Source organism: Limulus polyphemus, unplaced genomic scaffold (assembly GCF_000517525.1).
Source record: "Limulus polyphemus unplaced genomic scaffold, Limulus_polyphemus-2.1.2 Scaffold52, whole genome shotgun sequence".
Taxonomy (NCBI): Eukaryota; Metazoa; Arthropoda; class Merostomata; order Xiphosura; family Limulidae; genus Limulus; species Limulus polyphemus.
Window position 1 is genome coordinate 1012400 of NW_013665662.1, and position 25004 is coordinate 1037403.

The following is a 25004-nucleotide window of genomic DNA, read 5'->3' on the forward strand; positions in this document are numbered from 1 at the left end:
AATTAACCGGATGCTAGATTCTGTCATGCTATTTCACTATGATGAATTTACCACTTAGTCAATTGTGCCATGCTATTTCACTATGGTGAAGACTTGACAAGTTAGTAGATTCGACCATACAATTTCACTATATGGAAGAATTAACAAGTTTCTCTATTCTCTCATGTAAAGTGTGAGTTACAGGTTCTTCAAGTTGAAAATATAAAAGCTACTGTCATTAAAAGGTTGATTTTATTTGGGTTTCCGTTAGTGATTGTAAGGGGAGAAGGCTTTTAGTTGAAATTTGTTACAGACAACCAGATAAAACTGATACGATTTCTAGAGAAACTTTACAGTGGAATAGATAATTCAACTGTTAATTAGATTATATGTATTACATTTAAAAGCCAACTGTCCAACTCGCCAAATAATCTAAATCTATTGGTAAAGCAGCACCACCATTTCACAGCTAGCAACACCCAAAACATTAATGTCATCAGCAAATTTAAATAATCTGTTGATAATTTATGATGGAAATCAAAAAGAGCGAAGGTCCTAACACTAAGCTCCGAGTTACTTCACTCGTTACATTAATCCAATCTGACTCAACTCCATTTATAACAACCCTCTGTTTTTTCCATCAAGCTAGTTCTCTATAATGAAGGATTAATCAGTTGGTTGAATCAGCAATGATATTTCACTGTAATGAAGAATTAATCAGTTAGTACATCCTATAATGATAAATCATTATGATGCAGAATTAACCATCTGAAACATTCTGTTATGCTGTTTCACTAAAATGGATAATTAACCACGTTGTTTTGCCTGTTACAACACTCGGTGTAAAGAACTGACCATAAAATAGGTTAAATAACTAATTTCGATATAAATTACCCAGGTATCTCCAACAGATTGTAATATTACACAGGTATCTCCAACAGTACTTAATGAAACTGATTGTAATATTACACAGGTATCTCCAACAGATTTTAATATTACACAGGTATCTCCAACAGATTTTAATATTACACAGGTATCTCCAACTGATTGTAATATTACACAGGTATCTCCAACAGTACTTAGTGAAACTGACTGTAATATTTATGGAAGCTCTGTTTAATTTTTTTCTGTGGTTCTTATGTTATTACTGACCCACAATTAATTTGGTACCTAAGTACTTTAGAGAAATGTGTTTGAAAATGTCATGAGTTCCAGAGACCCAACCATTTAATACATTATAATGAAGAAGTAACTAGTTCGTTTATTATATTCATTGTGCTCTTTCACAATATTCAAGAATTAATCAGTTGGTAGATTGTATCATTCTGTTTCACTATAATGAACAATTAACCATTTGATAGATTCTGTCATACTATTTCGCTATAATGAGAAATTAACGAGTTGGTAGATTCTGTCATACTATTTCGCTATAATGAAGAATTAACGAGTTGGTAGATACTGTTCCGCTATTTCACTAAAATGAATAAGTAACCAGTAATCATATTCCATTATTATAATTCACAGTAATGAAAAATGTGCTAGATTTTAGATTATATCATTATATTTCACTATTACGAAGAATTAACCAGTCGATATATTCTATTATGCTATTCTACTGTGATATTTCTTTATTATGAAGAATTAACAAGATGTTAGATTCTGCCATATGTTTTCACTCTAATAAAAAATTAACCACTTGATTGATTTTATCCTCTTATTCAACTATCATGAAGAATTAACCACTTGGTAAATTCATGCTATTTAATTATATTGAATAATTAAGCAGATGGTATATCTAATATGCTTTTCTCTATAATGAAGAAGTAACCAGTTGGTAGATTCTGTTGTTGTGTCACTGTATTCAACAATTCAGTAGTTGATAGATTCTACCTTCAATTTCAATGTAACGAAGAATCAACCAGTTGGTAGGTTATTAAACTATTTCATTATTTCCATCAAGAATTAATCTGTTCGTATATTTCGTCATATTATTTCACTATAATGCAGAATTAACTAGATAATAGATTCTATTATACCCTTTTACTCAAATAAAAAATCACCATTTGGCAGATTCGTGCTATTTCATTAATTTTAAGAATTAACCAGGTGGATACATATATATATATATATATCTAATATGCTATTTCATTGTAATGAAAAATTTGTCAGTTGGCATATTCTGTCACGCTATTTCTTCATAACGAACAATGAATACAGTTGGTAGATTTTGTCCTCCTTTTTCACTATAATGAAGAAATAACAGTTAGCAGATTCATTATTCGCTTTCATTATAATGGAGAATTAACCGAGTATATTCTATCATGTTATATCACTCTAGTAATGAATTAATCAACAAGTACATTCTATCATGATATTAAACTATATGGAAGAGTTACTCAGTTTGTGAATTCTATTTTGCTATTCGACAGTAATTAAGAATTAACCAGTTTGAAGATTCTGTCATGCTTTTTCACTATAATGAAGGATTAACCAATTGGTAAATCCAGTCATGTTACTTCTATAATAAAGAATTAACAGTTGGTTTGTTATTGAAGCGAATATTTAACACGTTTTTAGATCTTATCAGCAATTTAACTATAATTAAAAATTATTCAGTTTGTAGATTCTGTTGTACTATTTCACTATAATGAAGAATTAATTAGTTGACTGATTATGTCATGTGATTTCACTATAACGAAAAATTAACCAATGATAGATCCTGTCTTAATACTTCACTAAACAGGAGAAGTAATATATAAATGAACAACTTGTTTTAATACCGTTGACCAAGAGTTGGGTCCACATGTTGCATCAGATTTAGTTACCTGTTATAAAACTCAGTGTAAACAAATGACAAATATTTAGCCCCCCCAGTGGCACAGCGGTATGTCTGCGGACTTACAAAGCTAGAATCCGGGTTTCGATACCCGTGATGGGCAGAGCACAGATAGCCCATTGTGTAGCTTTGTGCTTAATTACAATTAAACAAACAAACAAATATTTACTAAAATCGCTCATCAATTTATATAAATTACATAGGGAACTCCAGCAATACTTAGTAAAATTGGCTGTATTGTTAATGGTACCTTTGTTTAATTTTTCTGTGTAACTCATATGTTACTTATAACCTGTATGAAAACGTTTATCCGTGTAGTTCTTAGTACTGCAAGTATCTGATGTCATAATTAAGCTAGAAGTATGTAAAAGCTCTTCATATTTAAAGGTTTACAAATTCTTTTTGAGTTTATTTTGTTGTTTACTTCGCTATATTTAGTTTATTTTGTTGTTTAATTCGCCATATTTAGTTTATGTTGTTGTTTAATTCGCTATATTTAGTTTATTTTGTTGTTTAATTCGCTATATTTAGTTTATTTTGTTGTTTAATTCGATATATTTAGTTTATGTTGTTGTTTAATTCGCTATATTTAGTTTATTTTTTGTTTAATTCGCTATATTTAGTTTATTTTTGGTTTAATTCGCCATATTTAGTTTATTTTGTTGTTTAATTCGCTATATTTAGTTTATTTTGTTGTTTAATGCGCTATATTTAGTTTATTTTTGGTTTAATTCGCCATATTTAGTTTATTTTGTTGTTTAATTCGCTATATTTGGCTTATTTTGTTGTTTAATTCGCCATATTTAATTTATTTGTTTATTTCATTTAGTAATTTAGTTTAAGTAATAGCAAATTTTAATATCATTTTATTCTTAGGGTAGTTATCATGAACCGTTACAAATGATGTGATGAGTCTTCTATTAAGAACAAAATTAATATTTTGAATTATTGCTCATAAGTACTTTGTTTTAATGTAATTCGTTAAATATTTTAATACAAATATGAATCAATTCTTCCAAGATAAGTAAATCTTCTCTTAGTTGTCTTGAAAGTGCGTTAAAAATGATTCAGACAGTATAATCTGGTTTGTAAAAGAGTAAGTACGCTCTAGTGAAAGATTTATGACGCAAGAACACGAATATTAAATCAGTTGTATTTTTAACCCTTCATTCCTTAAATACCGGTGAAAGACATTCCTCATATATCATAAATTTTTGAGGGAAGTTCTAAACATAGTGATTAAAAACATTGCCAAAAGATGGCAGCACATATACATATATAGCTTTTGATTTAGGGCGTAGTTCTAAATGGAATCAGAGTAACATGAATAGAAACTGCTTATAACTGATAATACAGTTCTGAAACAGATTAAACATTTATATATATAGCAGCAAAGATCTGATTATTGCGTTTTTAAAGACATTAAGCATATCGTAAGAACGCGTGACTATGTATTTTGTACATCTAAATTTATAGTATAAGTAAAATCTACTTTCATCCAAACTTACATATATGTATTTTATTTCATTCTAACGTGTGTATGTCAGATTTTCTGTGTTAAAAGAAAATTTAATTCCAGCCTACATATTCAAAATCATTCAGATCGACATAAATCTATCATCAGTCCTGTGTTCGCAGTAAAAAACGCCGCAGTGTAAAAAGCCAGGTTAAAAAGGAGTGTTTTAGTGAAGTCTCTTAATACTTACTTATAACCTGTATGAAAACGTTTATCCGTGTAGTTCTTAGTGCTGAAAGTATCTAATGTCATAATTACCATTACCTTTCATTAGTACATCATTCTGAATTAATCTGAGTTTTATTTGAACTTAAACGTAAATGGTGAGCTCCAAAGTGGCTCAATTTCGTTTAGTATATTTATATCTAAAGAAATGTATTTCAGCTTTTTAACAAATAATGTTGTATCAGTCGTTGATTGGGTAATACTTTCAAATATGCAGTATTCAGTTCATATTGTCAGTAGTCTTTTTTTTTTCCTTCTTGGTATGTTGTTCTACTTTTATCAACAATAATGTAACTTTAGTTTTTGCCCGCGATTTCTTAGAGCCAAATGAATATGGAAATTATGTGAATTACAGCCTTAACCCTTAAAATAAACAACAAAACCATACAGCTTAACCCTTAAAATAAACAACAAAACCATTTTTACTTTCACATTTGTAGTGGTGTTTAAAATATATTATCAGACGCTTAGTTTTATATATTGAGTTATTATTCTGTGAGGAAGTGGATGACAATTGATTATTATAAAATAATGTATTAAATATTAACGAATAATTAAAATGTTTGTACGTTTGAAAATAATTATCTTGGACCAATATCAAGAGAACATAGCTGTCTAAGTCAATAAATATGTTCTTAGCCTGGAAATATTTGTTTATTCAAAATAGCTAATGATATGGAATTTTTCTTCGTGTCTGAAATAAATCCCTTTTTAAAGTTAATCACCCAATCATGAAATTTCTGGATACATACTCTTCATGTTTTATAGACGCAATTCGATAAACGCCTATTTAATCCTAGAACATCGATGTTTCAGAAGTTATTATTGTATGCTAATTTGTTTCAGTAATTCTTGTGAAATACCTTCATGCCAAGCAAGCAGGGACACAAAGTCAAATCAACTAAGCTGACTGGGCCAGTGAAAGGGAAACGTTTTAACCGCTCCGCCCGCCTAGAATGCTTGTCAATCCCGTGACGTGCAGGCGTACTCAAGCACAGGCGAATGGTTCATTGGTCAACGAAATTGAAGTGTGACGGTAATCGATGTATGGTTGCTATAGCAACGAGTTACAACTTGCACTCCCTGTCTTTCGGGGGCGGATTCAGTGCTCTGACTCTCGGTAGTGTGGCTTGATGTGGTTTTCCTATTTAAGCAGAGAGAGGGCGTAGAGTGAGTGACACACGTGGCTTAGACGTTTGTGCTGCTAGGTGAAACAGAAATGCAAATAACCGTACTGAATCATCTCGTTCTCTAACACCATCACCAGAAGACGTCTAGTAAACTGAGGTGTGTAAAATTTCAATTTCTCTTACTTTTGTAAAGGAATGCGACCTGACACGCTCCAAGCAAGCATAGAAATTCAAGTCAAATGAATTAATAGGTCATTTCGCAATTCTGGTTGGTTTGAGCGTTGATGAGGTGTAAGCAGAGGCACGCGCCCTGCGTCACCTAAGGCTGGAAGATTCCGCGTGCCAAGACATTGCGCGCTAAAGCACGAGCGATTTGGCGTCCATTTCGCTTCACGGGCATTAATGCGCGTGCCGAAGCTCACAGAACCAAATAGCGAGTGAGCACGTTTGGTGAGGCGTATCTCTACGGGCCAGAAGTTTGAATGTTCGCAACGCGCTTCAATTCGCCTGGATGAGTAGAGCGATAAGCACAATTTCTGGACCGACTTTAGCGATTTCTTCCAAAATAACGATTCATTTACTCGATCATCTCACCTCACAAGCCCGGTTCCACTAAACTAGATGAACAGTTGACAGACAAGAATTTCCTCTCACTTCCTGCATAAAGATAAAGAAATTGAAACCACTAGTACTTTGGGCATTTGACCCTCAAGAGACGGTTATACATAAATACCTAGTTCTGACGAAGAATACGGACACAGCTTTTTTACTTTTACAGACGACTGACGTGTCTAAAGTAACTCAACAGCAGCAGAAATACAAGAGAGCTGTCGAAAGCTGACTCCTCTTGCGCGGTGAGAGCCGGATAAGTAGATACTTTGGTAGAATAGCGTTGCATGACACCGGAAATTCTAAGTGACGTAGAGAGGAGTCAAATTACTCCACCGACAAGGCGACTATAGTGCTTGACCCAGGTGTAGACATCTAGAATACTGAATTAATTTAAATTGTTAGGCAAAAGAAAAGGCAAAAAAGAAAATAATAGGCGTGCTGTGCGACAGATTAGAGGGTCCATGGTTCGCGTACCGTTACCGAAACAATCGCGGTCTGCACTTTGGGGCCATGCGTTATAAGAATGACGGTTTTATTGCACTTTTCGATCAGAGTATATACCAAGAGTTGGCGGTTGATGTTGTTGGCTAGTTGCCTTCCCTCTAGTCTGTCAGTTTAAAATTAGGGACAGTTAGCGCAGGTAGCTCTAGTATAGATTTGTGCAAATATCCGAAACGTTTTTTTTTTTCGCATACTATTTAAGGTTCTTGAAAGCATAGAAAATTACTCTAATAGATGCTATGTATGTTATACCGAGTAGGTTCATGTTCCTTCATTATATAAGACTTGACTTATATTATAAGGTGTTTTGCACCAAGTTCATTTAGAGCTAATTCATGTAAACATCCAGGACTCTAATTCTTATGTTATATTATACAAAAACCATCGGATATATAGAAACGGCACTAATACTAAAGTGTATTAGGCTATTGCTATCCATTAATTTACTTATATGAGGATTCTCACAACTTTTAATAACTGTTGTTCGCATTTTACTTTAAAATCATGTTGAAAGGGGTGTTTTCCACACTCTTGTACTACGTAATCCAAACGAACAATAATTTCGGCTAAATTATAAACTTAGTATTAGTTCCAATGTTAAACATTCTTTGTGAGTTATACTTGGTAATAAAAAACGCTTTAAAAACAAAATTGAAATTAAAATCTTGTTTTACAAGTCTTTTCGTTTTTCAAATAAAGAATCGTGTTTTTTTTTTCAAGACTGATACAAAACTACCATTTATTTTTGTCACATTATGTTATCCGTGTTTCACTTTTCAGCAACGGCGATTACACAACTACCATTTACATTAATTACAATATAATATTCATAATCTCTTTTAACTTTAGTTGCATTATGATCTTTAGAGTCCCTTTTAACTTTAGTTACATTATGGTCTTCAGAATCCCTTTTAACTTTAGTTACATTATGGTCTTCATAATCCCTTTAACTTTAGTTACATTATGATCTTCGGAATCCCTTTAACTTTAGTTACATTATGATCTTTAGAATCCCTTTAACTTTAGTTACATTATGATCTTTAGAGTCCCTTTTAACTTTAATTACATTATGATCTTCGGAATCCCTTTAACTTTAGTTACATTATGATCTTCGGAATCCCTTTAACTTTAGTTACATTATGATCTTTAGAATCCCTTTAACTTTAGTTACATTATGATCTTTAGAGTCCTTTTTAACTTTAGTTACATTATGGTCTTCAGAATCCCTTTTAACTTTAGTTACATTATGGTCTTCAGAATCCCTTTTAACTTTAGTTACATTATGGTCTTCATAACCCCTTTAATTTTAGTTACATTATGATCTTCGGAATCCCTTTAACTTTAGTTACATTATAATCTTCGGAATCCCTTTAACTTTAGTTACATTATGATCTTTAGAATCCATTTTAACTTTAGTTACATTATGATCTTTAGAATCCCTTTTAACTTTAGTTACATTATGATCTTTAGAATCCCTTTAACTTTAGTTACATTATGGTCTTCAGAATCCTTTAATAACTTTAATGTCATCATCACAATATTAACAAGAACAAGATAAATAATTAATCAGAAGCAGCCTTTCTCCCTGATCAAACGTATTGCTTCAAAACCTAACAACACACGTCATTTTAAACCCATTCTGTAAAGCATGTAGACTTTTTTACAAGCGAGATTTTTCTTTCCTATTTAGTGTATTATCTAAGCATATATGTACTACTATTTAAATGATTATAGATGAAGTTTCTTTACATTTTTGTTTTCTATGACTTTTGATTTCCATATAAGCAGTCTTTGCCAAATAGCAAATACGTAATTCACGATGAAAAACTTTTCTAGCCTCTCATAACAGCTTGATTATACGTGGGAAGTTTGCCAGTTTCTATAAATCATTGGATCTTAATCGTTTTTTATATTGAGGTCAAACGTTTGAGTTATATATTTGCCATCCCATAAGGCCTACGTCCTGCGCAACACAAACCCAGTAACGACAAGTAATAAAAACAAGTTAAAAAACACACCTAATAGCAGAAATGTGGCATTTAAAATATGCTCCCTGCGCAACACAAACCCAGCAGCGACAAGCAATAAAAACAAGTTAAAAAACACACCTAATAGCAGAAATATGGTATTTAGAATAGAAACTTTTAAAAGTAAACATAAGACTTTACTTACCTCTTACTTGCCTCTTCCTATGTGTGTAACATTTATCCATTGGAGGAATGATGCATTATCGCTTTTACTATCAAGTGTTATTATATCTTCAGTTTTCTGGTAAGTTACAACGTGTATAATCTTAAATACGTCACATTTTTTATTTTACTGAAATAACTTACAATTGTCGCACATGATTCTACTTTGCACGTTCTTCGCGTCCCTGGATCTGGCAGGGCATGGTGGTTAGGCTTGAATCGTAACACTAAACATGCTCGCTCTTTCAGCCATGAGGGCGTTATAAAGTGGCGGTCAATCCCATTATTCGTTGGTAAGGAGTATTCCATGAGTTGGCGATGGGTGGAGTTGACTAGCTGCCTTCCCTCAAGTCCAACACTGCTAGATCAGGGACGGTTAGCTAGAGTAGCTTTGCGTGAAATTCAACAAACAAAATATTGTCTCAGTGTTTGAGAAACACTGTTATAAATGAATACTCTGATGATGTTTTAAATAGAAAAAATTGTCATGGTTATTCAAATTTCAAATAATCAAACAACCTAGAACAAGCTTACCAGACATTTGTGTGATACTGTAAACTTTGCAATATATGGTTCAGACAATTAAGATGTTGGATTACACCATAATTTAACAAAAACTTTTACCCCACATACAGATTATTCTTTTTTTAATCAGAAATGTTAAGTATGCATCAGTTTGTAACATTCAGCTTCCTGTCTGATAAATCAGTTTGCAACATTCAGCTTCTTTCTGATAAATCAGTTTGCAACATTCAGCTTCTTTCTGATAAATCAGTTTGTAACATTCAGCTTCCTGTCTAATAAATATACAGCAGCCAAGTTTTATTCAGGTGTCTATAATACCAGTCGAAAATTTTCACATTGCGCGTTTTTGTTTCAATACAGGTGCCTATAAATCCAGTCGAACATTTTAACATTATGTGTTTGAGTTCAAGTTCCTATGATGAACATTTTAGAGACATTTTATCCATTTTCAAATTCACCAAATTGAAAATTTTATCTCAAGTGTTGGACTGATCTAGATAAGGTTTCGTATCTAGGCAGAGTGAAAACATCAGAATAGAAAGTTAAAGTATCCGTAAATCTTATTATAGTTATGTTAGATTTAGCTACGGGAAGTCGATATTTTGTGGTATGTAAAACTGATATGACATATTCTTAATGACATTCATCAAGTTTGATGGTAATTTTCAAGAGAGGCATAAACATGCCTCACAGAATACCTCTTAGAATGAGGCTGTGTTGAACTTTTCAAAGTATTTATTGGTATTTTCAATGTTTCATTTAGTGAAGTTTAGAAAATTGACAACTAAATACTTTTTTATGAAGATTATGGTAAATGCTGTTGTTTGATGACAATCAGGTCAAGTCGCTGTAGTGATTTGTCATTCATAATAGTGGCACCAAATAATGGGATCAAGGTCTTAAATGTAATAATTAAGCTAAAGTTCCAGAACATGTTTGGCAGGAACCATTTTGATACTTACTGACTCACCAATGCTATGATGACATAACATGTAAACCGAAGGAGGCTGATTTTGGAACACAGAAATATACACCTAAAATCAACAAAGTGACTCTTGAATGATATACAATGATATGAAAAAAAAAAGACTAATTTTATCAGTACAAAAGTCGAATTTATAATAAAAGTACAACGATTATCAAAGTTTGATGACTCGATCATACTGTTATCGAAAGTTTTCGTTCTGGTTGTTAATTTCATTAACACTTGCACTTTAACTCCTTTCTATAAAACAATCGTTTGCATTGCATAGCTAACGCAGTAACACAGCGTTGTGTTTTTGTTTTTGTGTGTGTGTGTGTGTTTTTTTTCTATTCTTCTCACTCAAGGTATATTCGAAGATCACGAAAAAGATCTTTCAACATGACCAGTTCTAGTTAGCCCAAAACACAAAGATCACGAAAAAAGATCTTTTTCAACATGACCAGTTCTCGTTAGCCCCGAAACATAAATGAAACTGAACGCATTTTGCTTGGATAAACCTTTAGTTAAATGTATTTTTGTCTGTTGGTCTCTAATATACACTATATATATATTCCGTTTTAAGTGACATATACGAATATAAAATAAAACTGAATAGAAAGTGTTCGTCCTTTGGCACACGACATCCACTGCCGCTTTCCCTGAAGAGAGATAAAAGCTTTGATTGTATTCTTTGACTTTTTGTAACGAAGTGATTGAGACATCAGAATCTGTTTCTCTTTTCTTTTGTATGCGTACTTCTAGTACCGGAAATATCACCAAAATTCTGTCAGATCACAAGCGAAAAGTAAACATTGTCCGAGAGGGTCGTCTAACCTCTCGAGACTACCTCCCCGTACCTTCCCTGGGTCCCGCGTAAAGAAAGAACAGGAACTCATTCTTCAAACTTGTTTGCTCGTTTACACGTTATGTGTTTAAACCTGGGCTCGAGAACCATCATCAGAGCAGGAAAGTAACTTGTAATGTGATGAACTATTTGTATAGTCGAACGTAACACTCTTGAACCTGCATTTGCTCAGCTTATAAAGCCTAAGATTAATAGCCTTAAGCAAATGACTCTGTGAAAGGTCTCACAGGAACAAGAATTAACTGATCTGTGTGGTAATTTTAGTCACTCAGGTTACTGATTGGGTCTAAATTAGTTCTTGTTCTTACATCCCAATGCGAAAAGCTGCTTGCTAAGGATAATACCAAAACGTGACTGGTGACAATTAGCACGTAATTAAAGTTAAAGGCAGTTGCGTCAAAGTTAGTTAAGCGAGTTGATGACAGGTTACGAATACAGAGTTGTTGGCACTGAAAATATAAAAATAGAGGGATTGTGGTTATCACGTAAAGAGGACTGATAGCAGTTATCAAGAAGAAGAGTTGAAGAGGAGTCAAAGATATGGTAGCTGACAGTTCTCAGGGTATACGTCTGATAAGTAAATAAGGTCGATGACAGTTACTATTAAGGCTTGGTGTCAGTTATCCAAAATTCAGCTTTATAGAAATTTTTACAGAAATATCATGGGTAGAAAATTATCACATATATGGTGGAAGATATTATTCAGTCAAACGTAGGTTGATGATGATTATCGCCTGGATGGGAATTATCACGTAAAGGGCATTTACGAAAATAATGTCTTAAAGGGGATTGATGTAAGATATCACGTAGAGGGTGTTAATGGTATGTTTCAATACGAGTTATTCTGTATGATCTATATATAGATAGTTGTTAAACGCCATCCAATAACACAATTATTTAAAAAAATCATTTTGCGTCATTGTAAATCTAACTTTTTTGTTTAATTTTTATGCAAATGTCGGTGATAAATAACAATTTTAATTTTAAGTTCAGAACTTCCTTGCAGAAACAGATGGTGTTGGTATCATTTTGTTACCAACAGCTTCTTCTTCTCTGTATATCAATTCTATCATCAGCATATACAAGTTATTTATAATATGGACGAGAGTTAAGGCAGACATTAACGCCAAGCGGGTATAAAGCAATCAATTTTATACCTGTCAAAGCTCAATCACCCAGGTGGGTTTTGTCAAAACGCAAAAAAAAAGCTTCTCTTGTTAACGCCTCATTACATGAAAAGTCGCGAATCTGCACTGATTCAGAGCTTTAGTTATCAATAGGCTTTCATGGTCGGAAATAAACGTTTAAGAAACAGAATCGCCAACCACTATACAGGCTTGACTGTGTACAGCGTGGCTTTGTTCAACTTTTACAGTTACTTCTAGTTGCTTTCAATAAATAGCAGGCTTTACCACAAACACATGCTTGCTTTCAGAAACCTTTTTATTCTTTGGATCTTTTTTTTTCCTCCTCTGGCCTGACGGCAACAGGGGCGGAGACCCCTCGTGGTCAAGTATCAGAGGTCGAATCAAAATGTAATGTGGAATACTGACTGCCTCTATTGTTATAGCCAAACCTACTGCTTTTGTCTAGAACCCCTAATAAAGAGTTATTATCAAAGGTGTCAAATGCATATTGATAATATGATATATATATATATATTCTGGGGCTCGTTACTACCCCTCTTCTGGTAACTCCTATGCAGTAAACTTTCGGTATTTCCATTAGTCTGTGAAAGTCACTTCAAAAGGGTACTCCATGCCACCCGTTACAATATTTCATCTCCAAAAACAATTAGACGAAGTGAATTTTCTTGTTCGTGTAATGAAGTTTTCTTCACGTAGATACTGTTGTAATGCATTTTTTTTTAATCAGAAATAAATACAATAAACCAGATGTATATACTGAAGTCACGATCGAGTAATATATACAGTGTGGTTGTAAAAGCATTATTGACATTTGGAACAGTGTTTAGGGTGAAACACATAGCATAGAGGTGAAATGAATTTTGTACGAACCTAATGATTGTGGAAATGTGTTTCACTAATTCTAGATGTGACACTAGTAAATTATGCTCGAACATATAAATACAGGATAGAACAGAATAGATGGCACTAGTACATTATGTACATAAATACAGGATAGAACAGAATAACTGGTACTAGTACATTATGTACATAAATACAGGATAGAACAGAATAAATGACACTAGTACATTATGTACATAAACACAGGATAGAACAGAATAACTGGCACTATAGTACATTATGTACATAAATACAGGATAGAACAGAATAACTGGCACTAGTACATTATGTACATAAATACAGGATAGAACAGAATAACTGGCACTAGTACATTATGTACATAAATACAGGATAGAACAGAATAACTGGCACTATAGTACATTATGTACATAAATACAGGATAGAACAGAATAACTGACACTATAGTACATTATGTACATAAATACAGGATATAACAGAATAACTGGCACTATAGTACATTATGTACATAAATACAGGATATATCAGAATAATTGACGTCCCATAATGCCATTTACTGAAACCAAATGGAATTCCTTGTTTGTTTGTTTGCTGTTTAGCAAAATGGGCTATTTGCGTATCGAAACCCGGTTTTTAGCGGTGTGAGCCCTCAGACTTATCGCTGAGCCACTGGAGACACCATTGCAATGCACTTTCCTTGATCTCTTCGCTGTACAAACAGTTCATAAAATGCTCAGAATTTTTAAAATTTATTTTGCATATAAACTTGAGCATCCTATGAATAAACATTATCAATACATATGTAGTGTAATGGACATATTCAAACATACTCGCTTTGTTTTCACTCATGGATTCTTAGAATAATTTCCACTTCTCTCAAAACTTACCTAATTTCATATTTTTAAATCTAAGTTATAAAAATATACACTTATATAAGTTATATATGCAAAAGTATTTTGTATATCTACAAATGTATGTGCATATATAAAATAGATCTCTAAGAATGGCTTGATTACTATTTTTCTATTACCCACCTTTTAAAATGTCAATTTATGAGTACAATATGTACACAGAACGTTGCAGGTCATATTTTTCTATGCAAATGATAATTAAAGATAAAACAATTTTAAACTATACGCAAACGTTTTGTTCAAGACCACAATAATGTTTTCCTTTCTCAACATCTAATAAAAAGTCATGAATATATATAAAAAAATCATTGTGTACACATTTTACTGTACCCTTTGTAAACAGTTCTTAAAAGCTTTAGGTTATCTAATTTTTTAAGTCTTTTCCGCATGAGGAAAAATGTGGTGCAAATTGCCTGTGAATATTTAAAAATTATATTTTATTTTATGCAAAATATAATGAATAATTCAAAGTGTATGTTTTTCTTTCTTCTTAATTTCAGTAAATTTTAAAAACAAAAAATCTATTTCAATGCAACAGCGAATCACCGTACGACATTATATATTTTAAGCGGGAAAAGCAGTGAAAACCGCCAATACTTTTGTCCTTTTTTTTTAACTTCTTCACAGCACGTGCTCGTCTATAGTTTTGCACTCGAAGATATAAAAAAAGAAATAGTTAAAAAGTAATCATAACCCATCATCTATAATATGATCAATCTGTCTTGTATCAGAACAAATTGATTTTTCAATTTAAAAAAAAATGGTTTAAAAAAATCAATGGAACTTCACTTTTCAAGTGTTAGTTGGAACAACTTTTCCGATAGTCTTGACCCCTAACAGTCATGTAATGATCTTTTTTACTGCTTTTAATTATAAAACTGTCAATAGCAAGAAATCTTTATAAGAAATCAATTGTAACAGAACTAGAGTTGGGAACGAGGCTATTCGAAACGTGTAAAATGTAAATGTTCAATAATTGTACAAGAAAAAAAAAGGGTGGGTTTAAGTAAAATATTGGTGAGATGATCTAATGTAGTTTCATATGTGTTGTTTGGTGTCCGTTTTGTAACTACAAATAGCCTCAAAACTAGAGATTTTACTGGTCTTTTTTAAACTCTTATGTTAGCTCATTATTGTAGTTTACTTAGAAATGGCACTGTACAGCTTGACCAAACACAGTTTTTTTGCTCTTTAAGTTATCAATTCAATATCACAAGTTCAACAGTGTTTAGCTGTTTAGATTATCAATTCAGTATCACAAATTAAACAGTGTTTTGCTGGATTATCAATTCAGTTTAAATTCAACGGCGCTTGTAAATTATAACTTTAGTTTCACAAAATTCAACGGTGCTCTGCTGTTTAAATTATCAATTCAGTGTCACAAGTTCATTAGTGGTCTGCTGTTTAAATTATCAATTCCGTGTCATAAGTTCATTCGTGTTCTGCTGTTTAAATTATCAATTCCGTGTCATAAGTTCATTCGTGTTCTGTTGTTTAAATTATTAATTCAGTATCACAAATTCAACAGTGTTTTGCTGTTTAAATTATCAGTTCAGTGTCAAAAGTTCAACGACGCCTTGTTGTTTAAATTATCAATTCAATTTTTGTCGGTGTTCATTTTCCATAGTATAATAACACCGATCGGTATCTATAGTAAATGTAAGCATGCACTTTGCACTGTAACATTTATGTTATACTCTCTGACAATGTTCTATGACCTCATCTCACTTTCGATTAATAAGAACATTTTAATTTTAAAAATCTACTGACAAACATTTTTTTGCAGCGTATCAAACCCGCTTTACCACAAGATAGAAAATACCAAGTCATCATAAATACAAATATTTAGTTCACGACAATCTACGACGTCTTAGGCATTATAGCCCTTGGTTATTTCACAAGCTAAAATGTTGCTACTAAGATTATTAAGAGTTTGAATAATATCAGGGAAGTTTTGTAGCTAAGTGCATGATATGGTGATGAACATTGCGGGAAGTAAAAAACCAACGTTTCAAGTTGCACTTCGGAAGTCTCCGATCTTGGGTAAATCGTGCGGACCAGGTGAAGAGCAGACGAACGGCTCAGAATTTTCTAACTACGCAAAAGAATACTACTGATACGGATAATAGTGGTTTGGTTTGAATTTTGCGCAAAGCTACACGAGAGCTATCTGCGCTAGCCGTCCCTAATTTAGCAGTGTAAGACTAGAGGGAAGGCATCACCTCCCACTGCCAACTCTTGGGCTACTCTTTTACCAACGAATAGTGGGATTGACCGTCACATTATAACGCCCCGATGGCTGAAAGGGCTAGCATGTTTGGTGTGACGGGGATTCGAACCCACAACCCTCAGATTGCGAGCCGAGCGCCCTATCCACTTGGCCATGCTGGGCCGCGATAACAGTGGTGTGTGTTTTACTTCCGAATGAAAGTTAGCTGAAAATTCCTCTTTGTAAGATAGTTAAGCCTAAACACGTGTATATCTTCAGAAGATTTACAAAATACATAACGAAAGGTGCGTAAAAGAAAGTTTAAAATTTGTATTTTACAAAAGAAAACAAATGTTGTATGTATTTTGAAAAGCAGATATATATATGCGCGAAAATTAAGCATTATATACCCTACATACATTACGTTAATTTAATATACATTTAATTGGGTGTGGCATAGAACTACATAGCACCCTATACCTGATAAATCTTCTAATCTTGTACACCCTGAACACCAGAGAATTCTGTCGACAAACGTATCCCACGGTTTAGTTGCAAGATTTGGTGTTCATAGTTTCACGTTCCCAGCTTCACACTGAGTCAGATCCCAACAAAAGCGTGTGACACGAAAGCTGCTAGGTAGTCTGTCCGTCGTCGCGTGATCATATTTCGTCTGTACTATCTACAGATTGTCATTTAATACTCTGTAACTTTACGGCTCTTTATTCACGTGTTTTCAGTCTTTAAAGCCTGACTGAAAATGAGTTCGTTGACAGAACCTTATGATAAGAACATTCACCGAAATCTTTCACTTCCATTCATATAACCGAAAGGTAGAACGTAGGCACAGTCATAAGGGCTAATAAGAAACGTGAATAAAGAATAATTGAAGCCTGAAGAAAAGAACAAAAATAAGCATTCGAAAATTTAAATCAGTGATTCAAATGGTCGTACAGGGAAGAAAACGGCAGGACTTAAAACTGATTTTAAGAGGATTTTTTTTAAACTGTCATTTGTTTATTTGTTTAGAGCAGAGCCACACTAAGCTATCTGCTGTGTTCACCGCGATAAATCGAACCCCGGATTTTAGCGTTGTAAGTCAGTAAACTTACCGCCGTCCCACTGGGAGAATTTACTGTTGAAACGCAACTCAGTGACATTATGTCTGATTTTTTCACGTATTTATGTTCTTATTTGCTATCGATTGCTTAAACGAATAAAATTGAAGTTATGCTGTTAATAGATTTCAATACTTTACCTTTTCGATACCTATAAAAATTTACTGAAGAACATGTTATTTTCTCTCCGACACGAAACGTTGGAACCTGATAATAACCGTTTACCGCAGTGGTTCTCAAACGTTTTCGTTCGCGAACAACTTGAAGTTTTTCTTTTCTTTTAAACTTCCACAGACCACAATGGAACTTTTCCGTAATCGTACAATCTTTCCCCAGACTAAACTGAGGGGACTCGGCGGACCACAATGGGATCTAAACACTACGCGCCGCTTTCTTTAAGTAATTATATAATATTTCCCAAAACTAAACTGAGGTAACCCCACGGACCACAGATTGATAACCGTTGACTTGATGCATTCGAAAAATTATTGGGTTAGAAATGGATTTTTTTCAAATCAAAATTGACCAGTTTGTTGAAATGTAACACTTCGAAATGTAATCGTTTTGATAACTGAGAAATGTTGACCTTATAAGTTTCTTCTCCTAATAAATGACTTTCAACCATTGAAACTGTGTACCTATGAAATTAATGTAGTTTCAAAAACACAACGATAACGTCACAGAAGTATGCAGATGTAATTTATATCTCATGTTATCAGGCAAAAATACTACGAGTATTTCGACCAAAACGTAGTTTTAAAACTTATAGTATATTAGCTATCGTGTTTTTTTACATAAATTTGTAGTAAAACATTAGTTTTTTATTATACTACAAAAAATATTTTTGGAAAAAACGTAACTTTTAAAACGATCTGAAAGTAATCGTTTTTATTAAATCTTCGATGCTTCCTAATCAGAAGTTTTTACGTTTATTCGAGAGATGGCGCTACACACTTAAAACAGCTTCATTCCGATAAAAATATATACAAGTGTAGTATAAGAGAAGAATAAATCTCTAACGCTAAAAGTAGTCTACTTCGGTTGATATTTTTTTAAATAAACGTTTTGGCTGTTTGTTTTAACTCCTTACTCACAGAAGTTTCAAAATTACCTAAATTATGGGTTCAGTTACAAAAACAATACAGCGTTTATCTAAAAACAACTCTTTATGGAATAAGTGAGGTTAATCTTACCAGCAATTGTTTGCTCTGTTTATAAATCATACAGGGTGACAGTCAGATTAGCAATGGCGTACCTGCAGAAAAACTGATACCGTTTTGTTACAAGTAAAATAGTCTTAAATTCATTTAACTTACATTATGATATTCACCATTCATCTATCTTTTACTTTGTCCAGAAGAAAGACTTAGCACAGCGGAAGATATGTTGTTGAAAAGTGTCCAGCCATGATCAAATTATACAGTTTTGTTTTGTTTTTGAAGTTCGCGCAAAGCTACACGAGGGCTATCTGCGTTAGCCGTCCCTAATTTAGCAGTGTAAGACTAGAGGGAAGGCAGCTAGTCATCACCACCCACCGCCAACTCTTGGGCTACTCTTTTACCAACGAATAGTGGGATTGATCGTAACATTATAACGCCCCGACGGCTGAAAGGGCGAGCATGTTTGGCGAGACGGGGATTCGAACCCGCGACCCTAACCACCTGGCCATGCCGGGCCAATTATACAGTCACAAAGTACAGAAATTAGCATTAATCAGAGTGTAAAATATATCTAAAAAAATCTATATTTTCACAGCGTCCATGCTCCTTGACTCAAGAAACTTGGTCTACAACATTTAGAATAAAACGTCGCTTTCACATACTTGTTTTTATTTTGGGAAAATGCGGATTTAAAGAAATTGAAAACGAGAGACAACTTTAGTGGCTAATCATTTTTTTTAACTTTAGCAGTTGAGTTTTTTTTTAAAAAAGGACATTCAAAAACTAGATTATAGTAGAAATCACTGAGACATTTATCCATTTCTTCTGCACTCAGTGAATAAACTTATAGATGGTAATTCGGATTTTGTTTGACAAGAATTCAAGTGGATTGGGTTGTGAGAAACAACAACAACAAGACGATATTTTCTTAACGGTACTTGATGCTCTTTATGATCAACGTCTTAGTGAGCTTTGAAAATAACAATTTAACATTGTCTAACAGTGAGACTAGAGCTTCAGGACTGGAAAGATAGGCCGAAATTGTCTTTGGAGGTTTACTCCTGCGTGAAATAGAGAATCGAGCTGTACAGCGACTTGGAAAGGCTTAACTTCGACCAGCAATATCACTCCCAGGGTGCGGCTCTTTTTTTTGCTCTGTCTAAAGCTACAGTTTAAAAGTTGTCAACAAGGCCTACCACTATGCTGAACCTTTGTAGAGTTCCATTTAAAGTTGTGTGAAGCAGATGGTCACATATCTCAAAAAGACCGTCGGCGTCGATGGTAGCCGGCCCGACTCTCCGCACGTGAGTACAAGAACGTGCAAAAAGCAAGTCCTTGGCGCGGGGGCCGTGAGAACCGCGAAGAAAGCCTTGAAGCATGCGGTATTCTGTTGCCCGAATCCATATCCCGCACGCGCACGTGCTATTCGCTGGAGGGCATGAGAGCCTACCAATTGAAGCGGTGTTCCTTTGAAACAGGTGGAGATCGCTGTTTGGGGTTTGACATACTACAAAAAAGACCTGTTGAAGCGAAATTGTATTTTTATCCAATATTCATGGGTGAAAAACATCAACAAAACTTTAATTTCAAGAATCAGGACTGATAAAATTGGGTGAACTAAAATATATTCATGCGCCCCCTCTTTCTTGTCAACCTTCGTTACAGTTAGTGTATTCAGTAAATACAATTTTTAGGGAGTATTTGTACATATTTTTCGACAAACAATTTAGAGTACAAAGGACAATCCTCCCTTGTTGTTTGATATATTCAGTTTCACTGATGGTTAATTTTTGCCAATTCTTTCATTGATATGTATATTAAGACCCCCACAAATTGCGAGATCATGCTGATACCACTCAGTTCAAAAAGAAAAAGAAAAAAGCAAGATACACATAAATAACTATCACATGTAACAATTATTTTGATATTCGCATTTTTTGTGAGCAACGTGAATTTTTTATTCTACACGTACCGTGAAATCACGTAAAACAAGAAAGAACTGATTTCTTTGTAAACTTGGAAATGATTAAACACTATATTTTTTGTAGATTTTGAACCGTCTAGATAAACTGAATGTTTACAAGGGAAGCAGTGGCGACATAGTCAAGTAATTACGCATTGGAAGGACCTATTGAAATATTCTGACTAAGAAATGGCTATATACAGAAAAATAAAGTGATTTTTCGAACAAAAAATAGCCATAAGAATCGGAACAAGGGTGGCAATGGGAGCAATCACCCTCAACTTTTGACAGGGTAGCGAAATGCCCCTTGGAACTGGAAATAAAGCCTTGGGAGTAATTATATGAAAGTATCTGTTTTGTTCCCCAGTGGCATAGAGGCATGTCAGCGGACTTACAACGCTAGAAACCGTGTTTCGATACCCGTGGTGGGAAGAGCACAGAATGGCCCTTTGTGTAGCTTTGTGCTTAACTACAAACAAACAAAGGCTCTGTTTCAATTTGGAATTAACAGTCATGATTAACATAGCAAATAAGGTTCCCCAATCATCAGTGCCCCACCCTAAATTCAAATTTGTTCCGTTGCCTGTGGATTACTATGCATTAAATATAGTCGCCTTGTGCAATATGACATATGCATAGATCTACAACTAAATGGGTTGTTCTGTCAGTGACGTTGACAAATCTACAGCAGTTTCTGAATGTTGAGGTAACAAGGATTTTGTTATTATAGAAAATCATCGTAGTTCTTAATATTTTACTGTAGTTGTCGTCGGTAATTACGGGTGTTTAGAATAAGACGGATCGGTAATTACGGGTGTTTAGGATAGGACGGATCGGTAATTACGGGTGTTTAGGATAGGACGGATCGGTAATTACGGGTGTTTAGAATAGGACGGATCGGTAATTACGGGTGTTTAGGATAGGACGGATCGGTAATTACGGGTGTTTAGGATAGGACGGATCGGTAATTACGGGTGTTTAGGATAGGACGGATCTGTAATTACGGGTGTTTAGGATAGGACGGATCTGTAATTACGGGTGTTTAGAATAGGACGACTCGGTAATTACGGGTGTTTAGAATAGGACGGATCTGTAGTTACGGGTGTTTAGGATAGGACGGATCTGTAATTACGGGTGTTTAGAATAGGACGGCTCGGTAATTACGGGCGTTTAGAATAGGACGGATCTGTAATTACGGGTGTTTAGAATAGGACGGCTCGGTAATTACGGGTGTTTAGGACAGGACGGATCGGTAATTACGGGTGTTTAGAATAGGACGGCTCGGTAATTACGGGTGTTTAGGACAGGACGAAAAATATTTTGAGACGTGCGTTTCAAGATTCTAAATATTGGTCTTACATTTCTATGCATCCCAATTAGTCAGTGCATTCACGATAGGATTGTCTTTGTTTTTTATATTTCAACTTACCCTATTAACAAACTACAAACAAAGATGACACAGACAAAATCTACACCAAAATATACACTGAGGGAAGTTACCTGGTCTCGTCCCTAATTTTGAACTACTGACCAGAGTAAAGGTAGCCAATCAGCGGCACCATACCATCCAAGGTCACTTTTATGACGCACACAACGCTTAAAGTGCGGGAAATATTTGTTTCATCGCACAAATTCGAACCCAGTTCTCCAGATCTATAATACAGAGCATTCATTAGCACAAGACCAACCCACACCTTACTCTAAGCGATAAATATTGGGTATAATTCTGTGTAACTTCATTATCATATATGTTTACCAAAACACTTCAAGGGTCGATATATAGTGTGATATAATTTAAGCACAACTTTATCTTCTGGTTGTAGCAATCACATACGTCGAGACATCTAGAGAATACATATCCAAATGAACTTCATTAAATTATAAATGCTACAGAAAGTTAGGGCCTGATTGAAGGTAAGGTATCAACAGTCAAGATTTCAAGAAAAGTTTTAAAAGTGCTAGTTTAGTTTAATTCTTATATCTATATTCAGAATTAGAATATCATGCATATTCAAGAACTCAGCCTGTGATAGAGCTCCGGACTCAACAAAATATTTCTGCATTTTAGGCTGTGAGTGTGCTATAAGAACAACAGTCAATTCTTTAACGTGAATGGTATGGTACTGCTGACTGTCTGCAAACTCTTTGTTCTGTAGTTCAAAATTAGGGACGGTGACAGGCAGCCTTAGCTTTGCATAAATACAAAATACACACACATGTACGTTCTCTTCTAGTTCTTAACTAAACGATGACGCCAATCAGGTATGGATGATGTCATTTTTCTGAGCTTATCAACCACAGTATTTATTTCCTTTTCTTTTTTTTTGGCTGTACCTCCTCACGACTTTGTTCGGATAGGTTAGTGGGCTTCTCTCTCTTACAAACCAACTTTTCAGTTAGATTAGTGTCGGGACTTTAGGCTGGCTATTCAGTAACTTTAATATCACCAGCATTTTTTTCTTCCTTTCTAGATACCTCTTGTTCGGCAAGGCAGTGTATGTTTGAATCGTTACGCTGCTAGCATTCAAAGCGGGGATCAATTAAGCGTCGTCTATTGCACGACGAGCCAGGATGCTATGATGCTCCTTTTTCTTCGTAAAACTATCAATTTAATCAAAAATATATTCTGTTCTTGCTGCAGAAAACCATCCACTCGCTGTTATAGATCCATCAGACGTTTCGCTGTTTTAGTTATACATTTTTGCTCATCTTCTGATGCTGTTGTCTCTTACAGTTTCTAAAAAGTTTAGTATTTATTTGTTTTTCTTTTCGTCATTCCATGTCAAATATATATATCCTTACTTATTGGAGCCGCGATTCACGAGAAGTCATCTGGGGGAAGAGGGAATTTTAGTCCCCGGAGGCTCACGGGTTTTTAACATTTAAAAATTGCCTATTCCTTACATTTTTGTTAATTCGACTAAGGAGAAGAAAATTTTGTTTCATAGTGTGATAATCGTATATTTATTTTATTACTGTCAACAGTCCAGGCTAACAAAGGCAATCTTACACTTTGAGAATAACCAAGAAACGCTTCTCTACGGACATAGCCAACAGTAACAATACAAGAAACTCAGTAGCGACGTTTGAAGGAATACTTCCCTACGGATACAGTTAGCAGTAACAATCCTAGAAAAACCGGTGGCGACGTTTGTTGTAATGCTTCCCTGCGAATATAGTCAGCAGTAACTATACTAGAAAAACCAGTGGCAACGTTTGTAGTAATGCTTCCCTGAGAATATAGTCAGCAGTGTCAATACTAGAAAGTCAGTAGCGACGTCTGAGGGAATACTTCCTTGCGAATATAGTTAGCAGTAACAATGCTAGAAAAACCGGTGTCGACGTTTGTTGTAATGCTTCCTTGCAGATATAGTCAGCAGTAACTATACTAGAAAAACCAGTGGCGACGTTTGTTGTAATGCTTCCCTATGGATATAGTCAGTAGTAACAATATTTCTCTGTGTATTCCGGCCGCCTTGACACTTACTTTCTCCGTTAATTTGCAATCTTCATCATCATCATCATCAGCGATATGTAAACTATCATTTTTATTTCAATTATTTTTAAATCGCCTTATCAAATATTTAACCGTTATCCACTTTCACACACGTGCTCCAATATCATGTGCCAGCAAGTCAAGGCTCATTCTTCAATCGCCTTATCAAATATTTAACCGTTATCCACTTTCACACATGTGCTCCAATATCATGTGCCAGCAAGTCAAGGCTCATTCTTCATTCGCCTTAACAAATATTTAACCGTTATCCACTTTCACAGATGTGCTCCAATATCATGTGCCAGCAAGTCAAGGCGCTAACATCAAAATTAAATATCACGACATGCGAAAAAAAAATCAAAATAAGGGTAATTATAAAAGTACAGAGTTTGGTTTACTTATAAACGAATTTAACAATAATTACGCCAAAAAAACACAAAAAAAACACGGAAATCGAGAGGATTGTATGAACATTCAAGGAATTGAGAGATTAGGCATTTTGACCTTACGGGTGTATTTGTTACCTTTGCACATACATAGACATCGATCCGCCAGTAACATGCAAGGAATTGAGAGATCAGACATTTTGACCTTACGGGTGTATTTGTTGCCTTTGCACATCATAGACATCGATCCGCCAGTAACATTCAAGGAATTGAGAGATTAGGCATTTTGACCTTACGGGTGTATTTGTTACCTTTGCACATCATAGACATCGATCCGCCAGTAACAATCAAGGAATTGAGAGATTAGGCATTTTGACCTTACGGGTGTATTTGTTACCTTTGCACATACACAG

General features: G+C 34.3%; 1 protein-coding gene across 2 annotated transcripts in view; it reads left to right on the plus strand.

The window, feature by feature from the left end:
* Nucleotides 1-25004, plus strand: part of LOC106463340 (paired box protein Pax-6-like) — a 127733-nt gene that overhangs the window by 7782 nt on the left and 94947 nt on the right. Inside the window, exon 1 of one of the 2 annotated variants that reach the window (XM_022391186.1) lies at nt 5791-5843. The exons of the other annotated variant lie outside the window; for it this stretch is intronic. The gene's annotated coding sequence lies outside the window, so the exon portion shown is untranslated. Of the gene's footprint in view, nt 1-5790; nt 5844-25004 lie in introns of those variants that run through there. 2 annotated transcript variants of the gene reach the window in all.